The sequence below is a fragment of the Musca autumnalis genome, unplaced genomic scaffold, assembly GCF_047663935.1.
Source record: "Musca autumnalis isolate F117 unplaced genomic scaffold, ASM4766393v1 scaffold_2, whole genome shotgun sequence".
Lineage (NCBI taxonomy): Eukaryota > Metazoa > Arthropoda > Insecta > Diptera > Muscidae > Musca > Musca autumnalis.
In genome coordinates, this window is record NW_027411755.1 from 251,152,900 (window position 1) to 251,173,568 (window position 20,669).

The window sequence follows — 20,669 nt, forward strand, 5'->3', positions numbered from 1 at the left end:
TTGTACCTAAATATCATTTAAAAATCGTAAAATTTTCGTTCACTTTCTCTCGCACAAAGTAAATGAATACCAAAAATATGTAAAATAGGACCCATTTATTTAGTGAGCGATTTCATTTCATAGATAAGTCTAATGGAAATAAGTTTTTTTGGCAAAGGCCCTATTTTTCATCATTTTGTTTGTTTATGAAATTTTTGTAACAAATCTGTTCTGCGTCGCTGTGTCTGTGTGTGCACGTTTTTGTCTCTATAATTGCAAAGATAAAATGGAACTCATTTTGGTAATTTAGCGAAGCAACCATAAGGCAAAACAACACACAAAAAGAATTTAGATTATCATTGTTCTGCGGAAGCGACTGACATATTTTCCCATCCGATTTTCATTGTCTCATTTCAGGTGAAGCTGTGCTGTGTATGGAGTGTGGTGCAGTCATAAATCCCAAAAACATGAGCTATGGTTGTAAATCTGCGGTAAGCCAATGTGGAAAATATCTCATTTTCATATTATCTCTTGGGTAATTTTATTTGCGAAAGGAAGTGTGTGGAAAAAGAGATGTCTTTTGGTTCTGTAGCATTGTGTCTGTTTGTCTGTAAGTCTAATAAGTTTTCTTTCTTTATTTCTTTCTTTGGTGATAGTAAATTTATGGTGAGTAATGTTTTTGTGTGTCTTCTTGGTCACCAAGACTCGACTTGGAGCAACAGTTTATTTGAAAAGTTTTCCATTTCGTATTATTCATCCTATTAGACTTCTTTGAGAAATTTATTTAGCATGTAATGTACTTTGTTAGCGTAATTTGGCTACACATCAATGACTCTGAGTTATGCCCAGAGATTTGTTGTAGGACCTACACATACATCGACATTGTGTTTGCGTGTGTTCAACGAAGCGTATAAGCTATATTGGAAATATTTGACGAAATTTTAAAAACAAAAAAATAATGCGAGATGACATTTTATGTAATGTAACGTGACAAGTGTCACATACATACAACAACACCTACGGTCGTCCCTTACCATCATAGTAGCAATGAGTCGATATGCACTCAACAGCACCTCCATCTACGCCAGTCATGCATTGAAGTCATTTGCTTGCTGTACTCAATGCACAATAATTCGCATTCACTTCATTCCAGTTGATCCTTTAGTATACCAGTATTCGCCTGCTGGGGCTTGCTATCCACCAAGGCAATTCCTGTGTGGCTTGTTGCGTTTGCAAATTTTGGAAGGGACTACCCATTGTGGCTGTCCACTGATACATTGCACACAGTGAATTCTTGTTTACTGTCCCTCACAGAGACTTCGGTTTCCTGTCCCACACAGAGTCTTCGCCTTTCCGTCCCACACAGAGACTTCGGCTTCCTGTCCCACACTGAAGCTTCGGTTTTCCGTCCAACACAGGTACTTCAGTAGTCTGTCCCCCACCGGAACGTCGTTCCCTGTCTAACCAACTTCTTCGTTCCCGTTCGTCGACCACAATCATCGATCATCGTCGTTCACCAGCCAAGTTCACGATCATCGTCAGCCGAGTTTCCGAATTCCATCATATCGTCGAAAGCCGAATGATCAGCAATCAACACGTTCAGTGTTAAATCGTAGAACACGAACGCCAACCAACTTCGTCTCCACAACAAGCGCTGAACCCGTTTAGCAATCAGGCTCGTCGTTCCCGAACATCAATGCAGTTCGTCATTAACGAACATTGTCGATACTAAAACATCAATCAACAACATCGTTCCCGATCATTCCTAGCAGTTAGTCACCCTTATCACCGGCCTTACTACAAGCCTTTTCAAGGCTATCAGTATCGCATTTCATTGAATTAGAACATACTAGTATTTAGATCAATAAACATCCGATTGAACCCCTAGAAGGGATAAAGCTAGTCTGTTATTTCGTAAGGTTTAGTTAGTCCTTATGGAGACCCTGGACGCGACTGGGCTTAACCCAGTCGACGAAAAAACTACGTTACAGTAAACTGTTGATAAAAAATTAAAATATAAAAAACCTCATACGTAGGCTAATCAAAAAGTTTGGAGGCTAATAACGAAAACACGAATTTCTACCATTCTTAAGTAGTCCCCAGCATCTTTACAGCATCTTCTGGCGATTACTGGCATTTGTCGGGCTCATTCGCAAATTTCCATGATTCGTCAGCTAGGGAAATCTTATAAACGTCTTTTAAAGCACCGCAATCGTTTTCATACCCTCAGCATTTATGCTAACGAGGGTATAAACACTTTCATACGGCAAAATATGCCTCATCGAAATAATGGTTTTAGACCCCTAGTAAGTTTGGACGAAATCCGTTTCAGACAATTTGGAGTCGATTTAGCAATGCCCGTCCGTCTGTCCGCTTGTCTGTCTGGCTGGCTGATGCGCACGATAACTCTCGAATGGATGAGCCTATTTAGTCGAAAATTTGGCTTTCGTAATATTTTGTCCAAACTTAATTTAAGTACCCTTTCAGGTACCTCCCTCACAAAAGTTCGAACATGTTTGGAAAATTTGTACGCACGATAACTCTTGGTCAATACGATTTGGTCAATACTTTGCACATCGTGAAACTTCTACCAGACATAGAGGAGGTTCCAATATGGACTCAATCGGTACACTGCTTCGGGTACCTCCGACACAAAATTTCGGAAAAGTTCAGTTTAGGACCTGTTCTCGGATCGTTTTGATTTTTGTTGTAAAAACTTGTACTCGCTGCCCCCATTACGAATGTAAAAGTTGTATTAGGGGCAAGTCCATACTTGTTGAGAAAATAGCCAGAAAGTTGTAAAAACCCCTTATGGCACAATGTGTAGTGGCTGGAGCGTACGATAAATCTCGAACGGATCTGCCGTTTCGGTCTAATATCGTAATATTTTGTCTGAATTTAGTTTATGTCCGAACGTGAGCCATATCGGTCCATTCCTTTAAGTACCACTCCTACAAAAGTTCGAAAATATTCGGAAAATGTGTGCCCACGATAATTCCTGGAGGCAATAACGGAATTTAATTTGGACATTGTACTATTTCTACGAGACATAGATAAGGCTTGAATATGGTCTATATCTGTAAACTCCTTTAGGTACCTCCCACACAAAATTTCGGAAAAATGCACATTAAGGCTTGCTTTCGAATAGCTTTAATCTTTGTTGTAACAAGTTGTTAATGGGGTCATTATGACGGTTCAAGTTCTTTCAGGGGCAAGTCCATACTTCCTGACCGAAAGCTATAAAAAGCCCTATGGTACTATGCATACCATAACTCTCGAACGGATCAGACGATTTGGTCCAATATTTGGCGTTCGTAGTAAGTTTAAGTTTGAAGATTGGCCAGTGCGCAGCTTCAGGTACCTCCCCCAACACCAAAATTTGACAAAATATCACTATAATAGTACGCGCTATATCTTCTGAACGGAGCAACCATCCAAACCTTGGATCTCCTAATACTTTGTCCAAATGAAGTTTTACTTTAGAAATCGGTCTTCTCCTTTGGGTACCTCCCACAAAAGTCCAACATGTTTGTTTTAGCGCAGTTTAGGATCCGTTCGAAGTACTTTTGGTAAATTATACCGATGCTATTCTATGTAGTCCTGTTTAAGCAATTTTATATTTTCTCGTGGGCAAGCTTATGCTTCCTGACATCGTGAACCGAGACCTCTAAGTTATACGGTGACCAACTCACCTAAAAATCTTAAAAAGGAATGAATTCGAAAATAAGCTGCACTTCCATGAACTATTTCGGTCCATTTCTTTAAGTATATCCTCCGCAACACTTTTGAGCTTCAAATTAAATATAGTTTTTGTCGGCAAATTTCAAAAAGGTATACAAAATCCGTAATCCGTAGAATCGATGAACGATTCAATTCACACAGGCTGAGGGTATATACAATGGTGTGAAAAATAATAAGAACAGTGACATTCACAATTTTGGTCGCTCCTAAAATGTGTAAAATGGAAGAATTTGCGATGGAAATTTTTTGAAAATGTACATGTATTGAAATAAGAAATCCCGTTACGATTCTGGTTTCTTTCTGTTTAGTTTTTATACAAAACAAATATTTTTCATAAAATTCGTGATTTCTGCTGTGAAAAATAATAACGACAGTTTTTCGTTTTAGTAAAAATAAATTGATATTATTTTTTGTGATTCTTCCCTGTAAGTAAAAGTTTAAAATGAATTAATTACTATTCATTAAATGTTAAATCTACCGTAATTTTTAGTTTTTCTTTGCAAATATGGGTACAAATATGCATTGTTATCACGCTACTCGAGAAATCATTAAATGTTAACATAAAGAAGGAAATTCATACAGAAAAATTACAGAAAAAGAATCTTTAAAAACAATGGTGGAGGTTGCAGATAAGTGAACTTCAAAGATAAAAGCCGTAGTAGAAATCCAAAAATTGCACCTGGAATAATAAATGCGTTATTCGATGATTAAAAAAGATTCTTTACATCTTAACAAATAAAAAACCTTCTTTGTGTTTATTTCAGCTTGAGTCCATATTTTGTTGTAATTCAATTGTTTGAATAACAACAAAATATTTTAAAGTAGATATGAAATTGATTAGTTGCGGGCGAAGGGTAGGGAATACTATAGTTTCAGTTGTCACCAAACAACTCCATCAGTTCCCTTTCATATCCACTTTAAAATATTTTGTTGTTATTCAAACAATTGAATTACAACAAAATATGGACTCAAGCTGAAATAAACACAAAGATGTTTTTGAAATCACTAGATTACATTGAAATTTTGAAAAATATAATTCTTCCGTATGCTGAAGGGGGTGTGCCTCTCAAATGAGTCTTCAGCAAGGTTAATGACCCAAAAATAACGGCAAAATGAAAAAAGGTATTCCAGGAGAGTTAAGTTGTTAGAATGGCCCATACACTCCTTTTATTTGACCCCGATTGAAAAATCTTGTGGAATGAAGTTAAAAAATCAAGCAGGGGAAAGTGTCCATCAAATTATGGCGACCTTTGGCAACTTATACAGGTGGCGTAGAACGCGATACCAGTAGAGAAGTGCCAAAAATTGGTCGACTCGATGCCCAGACGATGCGCTTTCGTTTTAGAAAACAAAGGATCGTCTACAAAGTATTAATGACACTGAAACACTTTATCTACCATTATTTAGTAAAAACCTGCATTAATTTCTTTCAAGTTTGGTCGTTATTAAAGGATGTCATGAAGTGTCCTTATTATTATTTATTTTATTATTTTTCACACACCAGACTACGACAATTCGCATAAAATATAAAAGATAAATAAAATATGGTTACAAGCAATCAAAATATTTTTATAATACTTTTCTTAACATTTTAAGAAAACAATAAATTTTATAAACTACTAGCAGACCCCGGTCCGCGTTGCTGGCCCACTTCTTCGTTCCATTGTAAAACCGAGAAGGTTTTAAATTTATCAACAGATTTTGTCTGTAACTTTTCTTTTCTCTTACGGATTTTTCGTCAATTTGTGCCTTTTAGGATTTATTATCGTCCATGTCACTGTCTTTATCCTAAAGCGATCTAATAATAAAAGTTAACAAAATGATTAAATCGAATTCTCCCGTTTATTTAGACCTATATATTTTAGCTTTTCATGGCTGATGGACCGTTCAACCTCACCATTTAAGTACATTTGTAAATATATAGTTTTTCTTGATCTCGAAAACTAATTTGCAACCTGATGCACTCATAAGTTTAACAAATACACCGATTATAAAATAATAGGCCCCGAAATTCGTCTACAAATATATAGCATTTTGGACCACGGGACATTCCTGAATATTTTCTGAAAATTAGGTTCAGTAGTTTTGAACAAAAATAATGTTTTGAAAAGAGTGGGCGTGGTCATCAGTTTTCAAGATATAACATATTAAAAAAAGTTGGCCTGGTCCGGTCCTAGGGTGCACACAACTTAATTGCCTACCAAAATGTATGCTGAAACCGATATAATCATAATTTTGGCTTATACATATAGCGTTTAACAGAAAGGCATGGGGAAGGTACCCCACATAACAACGGCAAACATTTAGCTTTTGCTGCAAATTTTATGGAAATCCCTTCAGTAGTATTGGAGTTATGACATACTAAAAAAAAACAGGCTTGGTCGGGCCTATAGGCCCCAAAGAAGTACCTAGATTGTAGATTAATCCGTAAATTTTTATTCCGATACATACATAATTTTTGCAAATATAATGTTTTTTTTTTAAATATCGCATAGGGGAGGTACGCCGCCCCTCTGGAATTCAATAAAATATGTAACCTTTTTTCGGGGGCGTGGTAAACTTTTCTTTCCAAAAAACCTAAGTTGGATTATGACAGCATTTGATTTTTATTTGTAAAGGTAAGGTGTTTTTTAAATATGCCCACTTCAAAATTCAAGAAAATATGCCTGTACATTCCCTGACATTTTCACGAATATCGGCTTAGTAGTTTTGTAGATGTAACATATTTAAAAAAGTGGGTATGGTCAAGTCTGTTGTAATCGGGCAAATCGGCCAAGCTAGCAAATCTTCACTGGATTTTGAATAAAGCACTCAATGTATAGAAATTACGCTTTATTTAACAAATTGTGCTTATATTAAAATTCCTGCAACATTAATAACATTAGAACATGCAAACATGCAACACAATTATAAATAATCTACATACTTTTTAGTGTGAAAATCGCTAGAAATATTAAATATAATTCTTCTCCTCGGATGATGACCTAATCCTTTACTTTTTTAAAACAGAAAATGGCGCTAGTAATGACGCTTCTTGACAAAAAAAACTAATTTTCGATAAAACAGATTGACATTTAAGTAAATATTTTCCAGTACAGTAAACATTAAATAATAAAGACAATAAAGAGTTGCCCAATCTTAAGCGCGACATGGGGATTTTGAAAGTGGCGGCAACATTCCCCCGGCAGTATGGCTAGAGGTTTCCTCATAGTTATACTCTTTCATGGAAGACACATCCAAAAGCGCCAACTTCGCTGCTGGCCTCTCCATAATCCCATTCTTGGTTAAAATCTTTGCACTCCGAACTTGTCCATCTTTTGCGGTCCGAGTTTCAAGAACCCTGCCTCGCACCCAAACGTTTCGAGGAAAAGAAGGATCAACAACGATTACCAAATCCCCCTGACGTAATGGCTTTGGACGTTCATGCCACTTTGAGCGACATGTTAAAGTAGGAAGATACTCAAGAACCCATTTCTTCCAAAACAGATTTGCATATTGTTGTGATACCAACCAATTTTGTCGTAAAATTACCCCATCGTCTTTGCACAAACTCATTGGCTTCATTCCGCTTGACGTCCCAAGAAGAAAATGATTAGGAGTAATTGCTTCTTGAGTTTCATCATCTACTGGAACATACGCAAGGGGCCGAGAATTTATTATATTTTCAACCTCAACCAGCATGTTCCGAAGGATTTCATCCGTTGGAGACCTCATTGGCATGATTTTATATAGTGTAACTTTTACTGACCTTACGAGACGCTCCCAGGATCCGCCCATGTGCGGAGATGCTGGGGGGTTAAAGTTCCATTTACATGTTGAGGTCGTAAAAGTTCTAATAAGTTCGTCCTTGTTTACTTCGACCAATGCTTCACGAAGCTCCCTCTCAGCCCCGACGAAGTTCGTCCCATTGTCGGAAAAAAACTCTCTTGGTATACCCCGACGAGATATGAAATTGCGAATAGCCAGAATGCAGGAACTAGTGGTTAGAGTATGAGCTATCTCTATGTGCACAGCACGAATCGTCAGGCAAGTAAACAAACAGCCATAGCGTTTCTCCTTATGCCGATTAACACTGACCAGAATGGGTCCAAAAAAGTCCAAGCCGGTGTAAGTAAAGGGCAACTCAAATGATGCCAAACGAGCTCTGGGAAGTTTTGCCATTTGGGGATATTGCGGTACAGCCTTATTAATTTTGCACATTTGACAATTTTTTACTACTGTTCTAAAGACTGCTCTCAACCTTGCAATTGAGTATATTTGCCTGATCTCGTTTATGGCTGTTTCGTGATACATATGTTTGTATTTTACATGGAAATGAAGTAGGATAAGCTTTGTTATATGACACTCCTTTGCTAGTATAATTGGCCGTATTGGTGCTTCCCTTATATTAACGTTGTCTATTCGGCTATTTACTCTCAGTATGCCGTTATCTAAATATGGGGACTTTCTATATAGATCGCTTGTTTTAGGAATGTATCCCTTCATTTGCAGGCTAACAATTTCAGAGGAAAAATATTTTTGCTGAGACTGAGTATATAACAGATTTTCTGCTTTTGTTATTTCATCTTTAGTAAACTCGCCACGTTCCTTTTTAGATTGTTTACAGTTTTCAATAAATCGCAATAAATACGCTGATGTTCTTAGCAATCGGTTCCACTTAGAAAATCTTGAAACATCAAGAACAGGTTCATGTTTGTTAATATTTAAAATATGGTGGACCATTTCCTCTTCTGTCGAATCCGGAATATCTCGGAAATTAGGCCAGTGGCATTCTTGCTGGCGTAAAAAGGTCGGACCATTGAACCATCTGTCTGTTGGATCTATCTTCGGCATCTTTTTCCATCGGGTAGCATCGTCTGCAACGTTAATTTTACTTGGAACGTAGTGCCAATCTGAAATTGATGATAGCTCTAAAATTTCAGTGACTCGAAATCCCACAAACTGATGGTATTTTCTATGGTCTGAATTAATCCAACTCAGAACCGTTTTTGAATCTGACCAATAAAATTCCTTATTTATTCTGATTTTATGATTTTTCAATATATACGAAGCAAATCGAGCTCCAATTAGGGCCGCCATAAGTTCCAATCTTGGCACTGATGTTATTTTAAGTGGCGCTACTTTGGTTTTTGAGCCTATAAGCGAAACGACTATATTGTCTTCTTTCTTCATTCTAAATAGCATATAGCAGCATAACCTTCTCTGCTTGCGTCCACGAAAGTGTGCAACTGCACATCTACTCCATTGTAAGTTGGAAAGTACTGCAAATAGCATCGGGGTATTTCAATTTTCTTCAGATCCGGCAATATACTGACCCACTGTGTCCATTTAACAAGTATCTCTTGTGGAATTTTCTCATCCCATCCAATCTTTGTTCTCCATGTTTCCTGCAGTAATATTTTCACATACATGATAACATACCCAATTAGTCCCAATGGATCATAAATCGACATAACGACTCTAAGCATTTCACGTTTCGTAGGTATTTTGCCGCAGGAAAAAACATCGCTGTCTTGTAACCAACCAGAAATCTTAAAAGTTATTAAGTCCCGTTCATGTTCCCAAAAAATACCCAGTACCTTTTCAGTTTTATACTGTTCCTCCAAGTTTAAACATTTGGTCGAATTATGGTCTGGGGAAGGTAAGGACTCTAAAACCTTTTGGTTATTCGATAGCCAATTTCGAATATTGAACCCAGCTTGTTTATGTATATATGTTACATCTTTTATGAGAGAAATTGCTTCCTCTGGTGAATCTACCGAAGCAAGTAGATCATCAACGTAATGATTCTCTTTTATACATTTTGTGGCAAGTGGAAATTCATTTTCAAACAACGTTGCATTTAGATTTTTTATGTATTGAGATAGGGTTGGTGCGCAAGTGGCTCCGAAGATCATAACGTTCATGATGTAGATATCAGGGTTACGGCTCTGATCACAATCCCGCCAAAGAAACCTCTGACAATCTCGATCTTCGGGCCGAATTAGCACCTGATGAAACATTTCTTCTATGTCGCCACAAATCGCAACAGCCTTCTCACGAAAAGACAAAAGAATAGTTGATAAAGATGACAGCATATCTGGTCCTTTCAACAAAAATGTATTGAGAGACAACCCATCAACTTTAGCTGCCGCATCCCAAACTAATCGGGATTTACCTGGTTTGTTTTTATTGAATACCGGGAAAATTGGAAGATACCATATCTTTCCATCGGGCTGATCAACATTTGCTCCATCTACTTTTTGGATATAACCCTTTAATAAATATTGTTCAATTTTATTTTTGAAGACAGTATGCAGCTCAGGGTTTCTGTTCAGCTTGCGCTCAAGGCATACTAAGCGTCTCAAACACATATGATAGCTATTTGGCATCTCAAACACATCAAACTTCCACAATAAAGGTACCTCGTAATGACCACTTTCTAGCTTCCTGGTGTATTTGTTCAACAACATAAATGCACGATTGTCGTTCTCAGCGATGACGGGATCCTTAACACTAATGCCTATGCTTTCCACAGAGTAAAATGACCTTACTAATGCATCCAATTCATCTACACGCTGAGAACAATCGCAAATATGAAAATGAATCGACTTACTTGACTTATTGTTATCAACGACAGCTCCATAGATAATCCAACCCAGTTTTGTGCAAGCGGCTACTGGTTCATTCAGGGCTCCTTCGTGTATCTTACTTGGGGTGCACAAATTGGAATAATTAAGACCGATTAAAACCTTGGGTACCGCATCTTTGTAACTAATTATAGGGAGATTTCGCAGATGTTCATAACTATCGGATAATTGTTTGTAGTCCAAAGATTGTGTGGGCAAATCTAGGGTGTTTACTGTACACACTTCCATACTCGTTCTTTTCATATTCAGGCCAGCAATTTCAATTGTCAGCTTTACAGAACAATTTTCGGTTCTTTCTACACCACCTGTCCATCTTAAGCACAGAGGATTTGGCACTCCCCGTATATCCAGATCATTCATCAACGATTCATCCATCAGGCTAACAGATGAACCTTCATCAATGAGGGCAAATGTATCGACATATTTATCTTGTCCAAATATTTTTATTGGTATTATTTTAAATAATATTTTGTTGTTTATCTCACTGTGGGAATTTACAATTTGCTCAAAATTATTATTTTCACTATTATTGTTTTCACATGTTTTGTTTGACATTTCTTTTTCACGTTCTTTTATTGTTTCAGAAAAATTATGCAAAGACGGATGATGATAATATTCACAACCCGATAGAGTACACTTTACTCTCCTTTTGCATTCTCCTTTATGTTTATGAAGGCAGTACTTGCAGAGCATGCGTTCTCTCACAAGTCTCCACTTGTCTCCACGATCTAGTTTCAAGTATTGTTCACAGCAATCAACTGATTTGCAGTTGTTGTTACAAATTATGCATTTACGTCCCTCTCCGTGAGAGTGGACAAAAGCTTTGTTGTTATATGTTTGGTTATGACTTCTGTTCTCAACAGTGCTGTTGTTGTTACCAGTGGGGTGATCAACTGTTATACTACTAGCAGTTACACCAATGTTAAACATCCATCTGTCAAATTCGGACAGATTTGGATTTTTGTTTGCTTTTATTAACAGCAATTTTTGAGTAGCCCACTGCATTTGATACGAAGCTGGTAATTTTAACAACAAGTCATGGAGAAGTGAAGTGTTATTTATTTCATCAGTTAAATTACTGGCAATTATTGTTGAAACTAAACTGCGCACGTTGACAGCGAAGGTGGTGAGTGAGTTAAGATTGTTTTCATTGACTTTTGATGTTGCCTTTATACGAGTTTTTATCGAGTTTATTATTTTCTCAGGTTGTCCGTAGAGAACTTTTAGAATCTCCATAACAGATGAGACATTAGAAGGGTGAATTAACATTTGCTGCACACTTTGTAGAGCATTTCCCTTAAGAGATCTTTGAAGACGAATCAGATTTTCTGCATCCGTGAAACCACAAGCTTGAGTGGACCAGTGGAATGTGGATGAAAACAGTGGCCACTCTTCAGGTTGGCCAGAAAATATTGGAAGTTCTTTTGGGACTGATTGCCGAGAGTTTATTTGGCTTTGTGACAAGTTGTGCGAACTATCAAGGCTGTGAAGGTCAAACATTGACGGTCTTGTTGGAGGATAATTCAAAGTTGACGTCAAAGGGTTGCTGAAACGTGATCTAGGGTTATTGGTTGGGACATTGAGCGTTATTTGTTCATTTGCCCGAGTTTGTGGAATAGAGCTTGCTATTGGCAGTTGGCCTGCAGTGTTTGTTGGGTCTGGCTGTGAAACAGTTGGAACATTCAAATTTGTTATGCCGCTGCTTTCATCACATATATTAAATCGAATTGTTTGCTGATGTTCGCGATTTCGTTCTGTTGACATAGACTCCATGGTAGGCAAGTTGGTATGGTGTACGTCACTGGTTGCTAAAGGAAAGAGGCCAAAAATATTTGCGGTGTTGTTACCATTTTCTGTAGAGCATGCGATGTTTGCAGTATGGTACGTATTATTTAAGCTTTCCATTTCAATTACATGTGAATTGACTGCTGATAAAGGTGGCACATTGAAATAAACTGTTTCCTCAGGCAGGATTATGTCCTGCTGGTATGTGTTATTATTTTCGATAGTCGAAGGTTGTGGATCATTACCACTTACAGAATGAACAAATGGATTTCCAGTACCAATATCATCCTGAATTTCAGGGTATGAGTAGCTCATGAATGTGGCATGGTTAGAAATATTTTCTTGAACTTCTTCCTGATCGTCGATAGAAGCAATAGATTCTTGGGTAGACGCAGACGACATCATGTTTGTTTGTTGTTCCAAAATCTCATATTTCCGTTTAAGATACTGCTGATTAAGCGCCGCTTCAGCCGCAAGTTGTTTTCGTTTTAGTTCACGTTCCTCCTCTAGACGCTGGAGTTGAAGTTTTACTTTGGCTGAGAGTATTTGACGTGGTGGATTGAGGTTTTGGTTTAATTCATTGTTGGTACAATCATTTTGATTTGTGCAGCAAAATGGGCAAATGAAGTTCGTTTCAACTGGTATGCGAACACAAGAGTTGTGGAACAATCTGTTGCAATTAGAACAGTTTGTTATGTTATCGTCAGGGGGGTTGTGGCATAAGCCACAAGTTTGATCGGTTGGTTGATCGTTTGATTGATCGTTCGGTTGATCGTTTAGGTTCATTTTTACTTACTGCGAATGGCAGGTTCTTGTTGATCCAAGTAATAAAAAGAATTTTAAAAATGTAATCGGGCAAATCGGCCAAGCTAGCAAATCTTCACTGGATTTTGAATAAAGCACTCAATGTATAGAAATTACGCTTTATTTAACAAATTGTGCTTATATTAAAATTCCTGCAACATTAATAACATTAGAACATGCAAACATGCAACACAATTATAAATAATCTACATACTTTTTAGTGTGAAAATCGCTAGAAATATTAAATATAATTCTTCTCCTCGGATGATGACCTAATCCTTTACTTTTTTAAAACAGAAAATGGCGCTAGTAATGACGCTTCTTGACAAAAAAAAACTAATTTTCGATAAAACAGATTGACATTTAAGTAAATATTTTCCAGTACAGTAAACATTAAATAATAAAGACAATAAAGAGTTGCCCAATCTTAAGCGCGACATGGGGATTTTGAAAGTGGCGGCAACATCTGTGGTTCCTAAAAAAGTAGGTAAGGTCGGAAATTAACTTCCAAATAGAACCATTCGTAATTGTTGTAAATATAACATTTTTAAAAAAGTAGGGTATAGGGGAAGTTCCCCGCCCTTTCCGAAATTCAACTGAATTTGTAGCCTATTTTAAGCGGGGACCATCTCTGTACATTCCCTAGCAATTTCAGTAAAATCGGTTCCGTAGTTTTTGTAGAAATGATAAAAATAGAAAATTTAAAAATGTGGGCGTAAAAGTGGGCATGGTAAAATTTTCTTTGCATAAAAACCGATGTCGAAAATCGGTCCAGCCGTTCTCAACTGATGCCATTACCAACGAACGATATTTGATTTTTATTTATAAAGATTTAAAAGTTTAGACAAATCTCGATTTTCTTAAAAATCCCCTGTAGATATAACCTAATTAGAAAGTGAGCGTGGTCGGATCTTAAGTCACAAAATAAGTACGTAAGGTTGGAGACACAATCGCCATTGAGTCGCAAATAAATTCCCAAACCGATACATTCGTATTTGTTGCAAATATTACATTTTTACAAAAATAGGGCATAGGGGAGGTACGCGCCCGATCCGAAAGTCAAAAAATATGTAGCCTATTTTTATCGGTGACCAACCCCGTACATTCGCTGAAAGTTTCAGGAAAATTAATTTAGTAGTTTCGTAGATATAACATATTTAAAAAAGTGGGCGTTGTCCAGTCTTAATGCCCCAAATAACCACGTAAGGTCGGAAACACAATCGCCATTGACTCGGAAATTAATTTTCAAGGGGATACATTTGTAATTGTTGCAAATATTGCATTTTTACAAAAATAGGGCATAGGGGAGGTACCCCGCCCGATCCGAAATTCAACCAAATATGTAGCCTATTTCAACCGGGGGCCATCACTCTACGTTCCCTGCAAATTTCAGGAAAATCTATTGAGTAGTTCCGTAGATATAACATATTTATAAAACTGGGCGGAAAAGTGGGTGTGGCCAATTTTTCTTTGCATAAAAACCTAAGCTGGACTATGACTAACATTTCCACAAAAAATTATCCAAATCGCTCTAGCCGTTTTCAACTGATTCAATTACCAACAAACGACAATTGAGTTTTATATATAAAAATTTTCACTTTTTTAGTCAGTTTTCAATGTAATCTTGGTTATGGATTGAAGTGTCCTTATTATTTTTCACACCACTGTATATCTCTGTTGACAAAGCCGACTGATATTTTTTTTAATTCCTTGTACCGATTGCCACGCGATTCAACGAGACAAGCCCATTTTTGCGTAGTGTTCGTGCTGGTTGATGAAATGGTCAAGAATGCCACTATTTCACAGTGTATAATATGGCAATCTTGCATTATCCGTTCACGCAAGCCTTATATTTGTTCTGCCACAACGGCCGTTTCTGAACGACTTTAGTAATTGAGCGAGCGTCGGCCACGATTGACTTAAACCAGTTTTTCATAGTGCTATAGGATGAAGTTTCATCGTCTTATAAAGATATAATTTGATCGATGTACTCTTGCACGTCGATAGTTTTGAAAAATGATCGAACGAAAATGTTCACAAGTAAATTTCAGTTTTTTGTGGCAAATTAATTTTTTATGTCACTGTATACACCACAATACATGGTCGTACGTCAAACTGTACTGAGTACGTTTATGCTAAAACATACCAAACTTTTCAATGGAAATGTCAAATAGTGGCTGGAAACGCGTAGTGTTGCCTAGGTTCGAAAATTTTCGTAGTAAAAGGAGAACTTTATAACCTGAGATCCTACTACTCTGGTCAGGCGTCCTAACTTGGCAACTTCTTTTTTACATTTTTTCACTAGTTTTGATGTTACAGTGTTTCATTTTAATGTTAGGGGCGCTACTTGACTATCGAAAAAAAAATTTCTACTGACCTTGATGTGTGATGCTGTAGAAGTATATTTCAAGCTTCCTTTATGACCACTATCTCCGCGTGAAAAACACCTGCAACTTTGTGGATGTAGCTGTGTTTGCTTTTTTCGAGAAGACACCCTAGCCGACACTACAATAAATCTTAGCACCATCGCAGACACAATATAGATATTAATTTTTTCTTCATATTAATGTTCTGTAGTTGAGTGTAATATTCGAACGAATGCCCTTTCTAAAGAATATGTTAAAAAAAAAAACAACAGATTAACCAATATGAACCCAAATATAGGGAAAACTTAAAAATTTTGACACATTTTCTGTATTTTTTGTGGTATATGAATTTACCATTGGAGTCGGAGCCAAAGTCGTGGAAAAGACTGGTCTGGAGTCGTAGTGGAGGTATTTTTGGCTCGAACACTGATTATAACAATTCTAAAATCAGTGACATTACATTACCGTACCCTTTTTACAACCTTCTCCTTATTTCTCCAACAATGAATCAGTGTAAAGGAATAGCAGATATGAAGCCATACCATCATAATTTGTAATAAATAACCTTTTATTTCAATGGCTAAATTATTGGCATGTTAAATTGCCATTAGATTGCCGAACTAATAGACTTAACCCCTTTCCATATTATGTGTGACATTTTTGAAACCATCAACTATTGTATCCTTTTTAAATTACAACAATTAATCAAAATAATTTAGGAGTGCCATTTGGTTTTTTGCTGTTGTTTACAAAGCTTTTGTTTTCGACAAAACAACCACGCATGGCCTTGTTGTGCTAACTTTACAGCAGAGACGCGCTTCTTTGCAATGACAGTAAGTATAGTGAGGGCGCCCACCGAGTCGTTTTTGCATTTGCTTCTCTCTCTCACTTACAGTGGAAGTGAATGAAAACAAACAATAAACATTCTTCACTCATACATACACACATACTAAAACATTGATGGAAATTCTTGAGCGACGCTGCTTTACAGCAACGCGGCCAAATGAATGCCATTGTCAAAACAATCTGAAAAACAAAGCCAAACAAATTATTTGCACAAAGAGTAACAATATAAACAAAACAAAAGAGAAGCCCATGAAAAAAAAAACACTGGAGGTTCTAAAGTGCCAATAACCATGCGATTTGCACATAAACAAAGTTTAAGTGAAAAATATTCCTTTTGTTTAATGAGACTTAAGCAAATTTCACAAAAACACCACAGACACTGTGTGTGAATATTGTGGCTCTGTATAAACGCACCACATTGTTAAATACTCGCAGTTAATACCAATTAAATAGAAGCACTGACCTTTTTCATGGGACAAGTTAGTGTAAAGGCAAATGTAATAGAGTGGGTTTGTGATTTCTAAGAAAATCTTTAAAATGCGAATTTATGGTGGATAAATTCACACTTGAAAGATTTACAATTAAGTTTTTGGGATATAATCTATTTTTAAAATATCTCTAAGGACAGTGTAAGCTCTAACTTTACTAATAGTATTTTTGAAGGACAACTAGACTTCTAGGTTCGTATTTTTGTGAAAAATAAACTTTCCGTGATGCCCATAAAAGTTCAAATGCCCACTCTAATTAAAGGTGTTTTATAACGTCGATTGGCATATGGTATGTTAACTTTTAACACTCGGCTGTAACAAACAAAGCCGTGAGGAGGGGTATAAAGGATGATTTTGTATTTGTTTGTTTACAAAATTGGAGTGAATGAGTTTGTATTTCCCATGTTTCTTTTATTTAATTTGTTAACTGTGCGTGTTAGTGAGTCTATGTTTGCCCGGTTTTAATGATGAGTGCGTTGGTGTGCGTGTGTGTTAAATGTAAATAATGGCCGCTAATATTAAACTTTATGTCGGTTAAAGGATTTAAAGAGAATTTCAGCAGATATACAACTACAATCCAGGGCACTTACAATGTCAGACTTTCATACATAGACATATGTGGATGTAAGTATGTAAAAAGGAGAGTTCATGTGATTGTGTGCTTTCTGGAGATGCGTGTATTTGGGTAGCATTTACATTTATAGTGTCTGACTCGACTTTTCACTTAATTTTCATTATTTCCGGCTTGCATTCCACATATCAAAATACAAATGTCTTTGTCGTTCCATTTGGAGTGTGCTGGTTGTAAGAATGAATTTTCATATGTTGTTGTTGCTGTTGTTTTGTGTTTCTGTTGAAACTGAGTACATGTACGTTGTTATGTGGTCTGGTAAATCGTGCCACTAATGATGTGTTTATATGTTTACCAAGAAAGAAAAAAGCAGCACAAATGTATCCAGTCGAAAATAATAAACTAACCCAACAAATAAACACTTCTAACATTATGTAGAGTTTTAAAGCAAAAAGCCTTATCGTTATATAATATCGTTATACATGTTTGTAATGCGATGGAGAATATGATACCTGGATTTCGAGTACCTCGCTATCAACTCAACAAGGGTTCATAAATGGGCCCATTAGCACATATGCACAAATAATGACTGCACCCTACAAAGGGAACTCTACGAAGGGATTTCGTAGAGAGTAAGGGTAACGGGTGGCAATGTGGTGCAATGGAATGCACTCTCAACTTACACACGGAATGTCTTTGTTTGATTCCCAGGCGATATATACTTAGAATACCGCATCCTGTGTTAAGACCCCATTAAGAGTATCTTACCAAGCAAATCAGCGGGACAAGATAATATTGTCCACCCTAAATCCAGAGCGAAGTCGACTTAATTTCGTCCGAGCTGTCCGAAATTTTCTACGCTTGCCCAATTTGCGCGTACAGTACTATAATCAAGGGTTGTTTTCATTCCCAGATCAGGCAAGTCAAGCGTTACAAAACTCTTTTTGGCCGATAAGTATAACCTCATTTTTACTCACACAATGAAACGCACAGTCGATACCGTGATAAAGGCCAAGATTCCACATGGAGAGCACCTTCGAAAAACAGATGAATAAACTGCACTGACATTGAAGTCGATTTTAACAACGTCAGCACTGAAACGACATCCAATCGTTAAATGAGTTTAAATCACATTGTTTGTGTAGCAAATATGAAAAGAAATTTAGAGAAAAATAAAACATGATGTGAAAATATTTTTTCTACTCCAGTGGACTGTATTTTTATTGATTTAACGTACGAAGAACGTTATTACCTGTGTACAAAGGGTTTTTATGAATAGAACGTGATCATATCGTTGCCGTAAGCCAGATGTTAGTTTAATTCAGCGTTCGGCAGCCCTTTACTCGCGAGCAAGCAAACAGAGCGTCTCTCTCCACTCACTAATTGAAAAACCGTGCACTGACAACAGTGTTTGCTCAAATTGTTGCTGTTGTGTGCCAATTGCTGCATTAATTACTCTAGCGTAGATGCTAAAAGGCGGACTTTCTTCAAACGTCCCTCATTAGAATATATCATTACCTTTGATATTATGTACGAAGTACATAGTCATATTTTAATGTTGTCGACAGAATCTAACGAGGAGTAAAAACATTCTTGGGACAAATTTAAAAGGGTTTAATAAGAAACTCAATGCAAATTGTTCAAATATGCTAAGGAATAAGGCGATAAGATACATGTAATAAGATACATGTAAGTAATCATAAGAGACAAAGTTGATTGAGGAACGAAACAGGAACGGGGTTCCCTATCACCTCTAATGTGGGTTACTTTTATAAACAGACTATTAAGGAGCTTAACCAAAGAAAGATTTGAAGCAGTTTAAAATGCACGGTGTATATAATTCTTCTGAATGCTATAGTCCTAGGATGACAGCTTAGCTGTTAAGAGGAAAGATGTTACTTTAATTTGGTATATCCAAACATACACAGTTGTAGAATGGTATTACAGCTATGGACTGTAATGTAAATAATACAAAATGTACAAAGAACATGTTGGTTAAGCATCTGCGGTACAATCGGGACTAGAGTTGTACAATTTAGTACATTTCAAAGATTAAGTTTAATAGTCTAGCTCTTTTAACTGAACTAGTTCCGTAATCTAGTTTATAGTTCAATGTCAAGTTTAATAATTCGAATCATAATCGTTCACCGGCTCTTAATCGTTCGCTTGATGAAAACTCATACATACACCAAATAGGAACAAACAACAGAATAAAATAATTTAACTACTCCAGAACACAAAATATTACATTTAGATATTTTTACTCCATTCATACACAAAGATTAAGTTGGCATTAATTTAAGAAACAACGCCTTGATAAAAAAACACATCATATTACGAAGGCATTTGTGAACGACATGCCTTCGTAATATGACCAGGGGTTTATTAAAAGCAAAACCAGGGCTTTAAAAAATAGCATGCTGGCACCTACTAAACTGGGTAGTACGTAAGATAACCCTCAAAGGGTGAATTCGATTTGATCCAAATTTTGTACATCGTAATATTCCTTACAGACTCGGATTATGTTCGAGTATTGACTAAATCGGATCACTTTTTCGGGTATCTTCCATACTAAGGTTGGAAAGGGTGCAGTTTAAGGACTCGTCTGGCATAGTTTTTAAGTTTTTTGGCAACATGTTGTGTATGCGGTCCTGTTTACAATGGTACAATTTTTTTCGGGAGCATGTCCATACTTCCTGAGAAATTTGTCCAAACAATTAAAAAAACCTGCAAAGACGTCTGAAGTATTTTGTTTACTTTTTTCTTTACGTCCGAGTCTGAGGATATATCTCTGTTGGCACAGCTGAACGATACATTCTTACTTGTCTTATTAAAATAATAATAAAAAATAGAAACCCCCCTACTGACAATTCAACCGTACCTCAAGTATTTAATAACGTACATCATCTTAGCTCTGTTCCAGAATTAAAAAGTTTTTAAAATTTTTACCACTTTTACACATTTTGCGTTCCCGTACACAAAATTTATATGAAAATCGTTTACGACTTTTACAACTTTTACCACTTTATTAAGTACGGGAACAGGCCACTTGACTTATCCTTATGTAATTTCAGGCGCTAAAAGTACTAAGATTAATAGAAATCACCGATAGGTCTATACTTGTAGTCTGTCTAGCTGGTAAAATTTCGTTCGATCAAAAATCGGAATACACTGTTCTGATTAGAATGGGATCTCCATACCAAATTTCGTCAAAATCGGTCCCTTAACCCTCTCATCCCCGGTGTTGCATATATGCAACATTGTGTTTATGAGCTTCTAAGTACCTTTATTTTGCACATTTTTCTTTGAACCTTTCGCAAAAATATAGCCTCATGTGTTGTTTAAGCTTACAACTAATTAGTTTGTAGTCAGCTGTACACGTGTTCAATTACCGTGAGAGTGAAATTTACAATTTGATTTTGCAAAAAATCGTTGTTTTGTAAAAGTCTTAAAAAACATT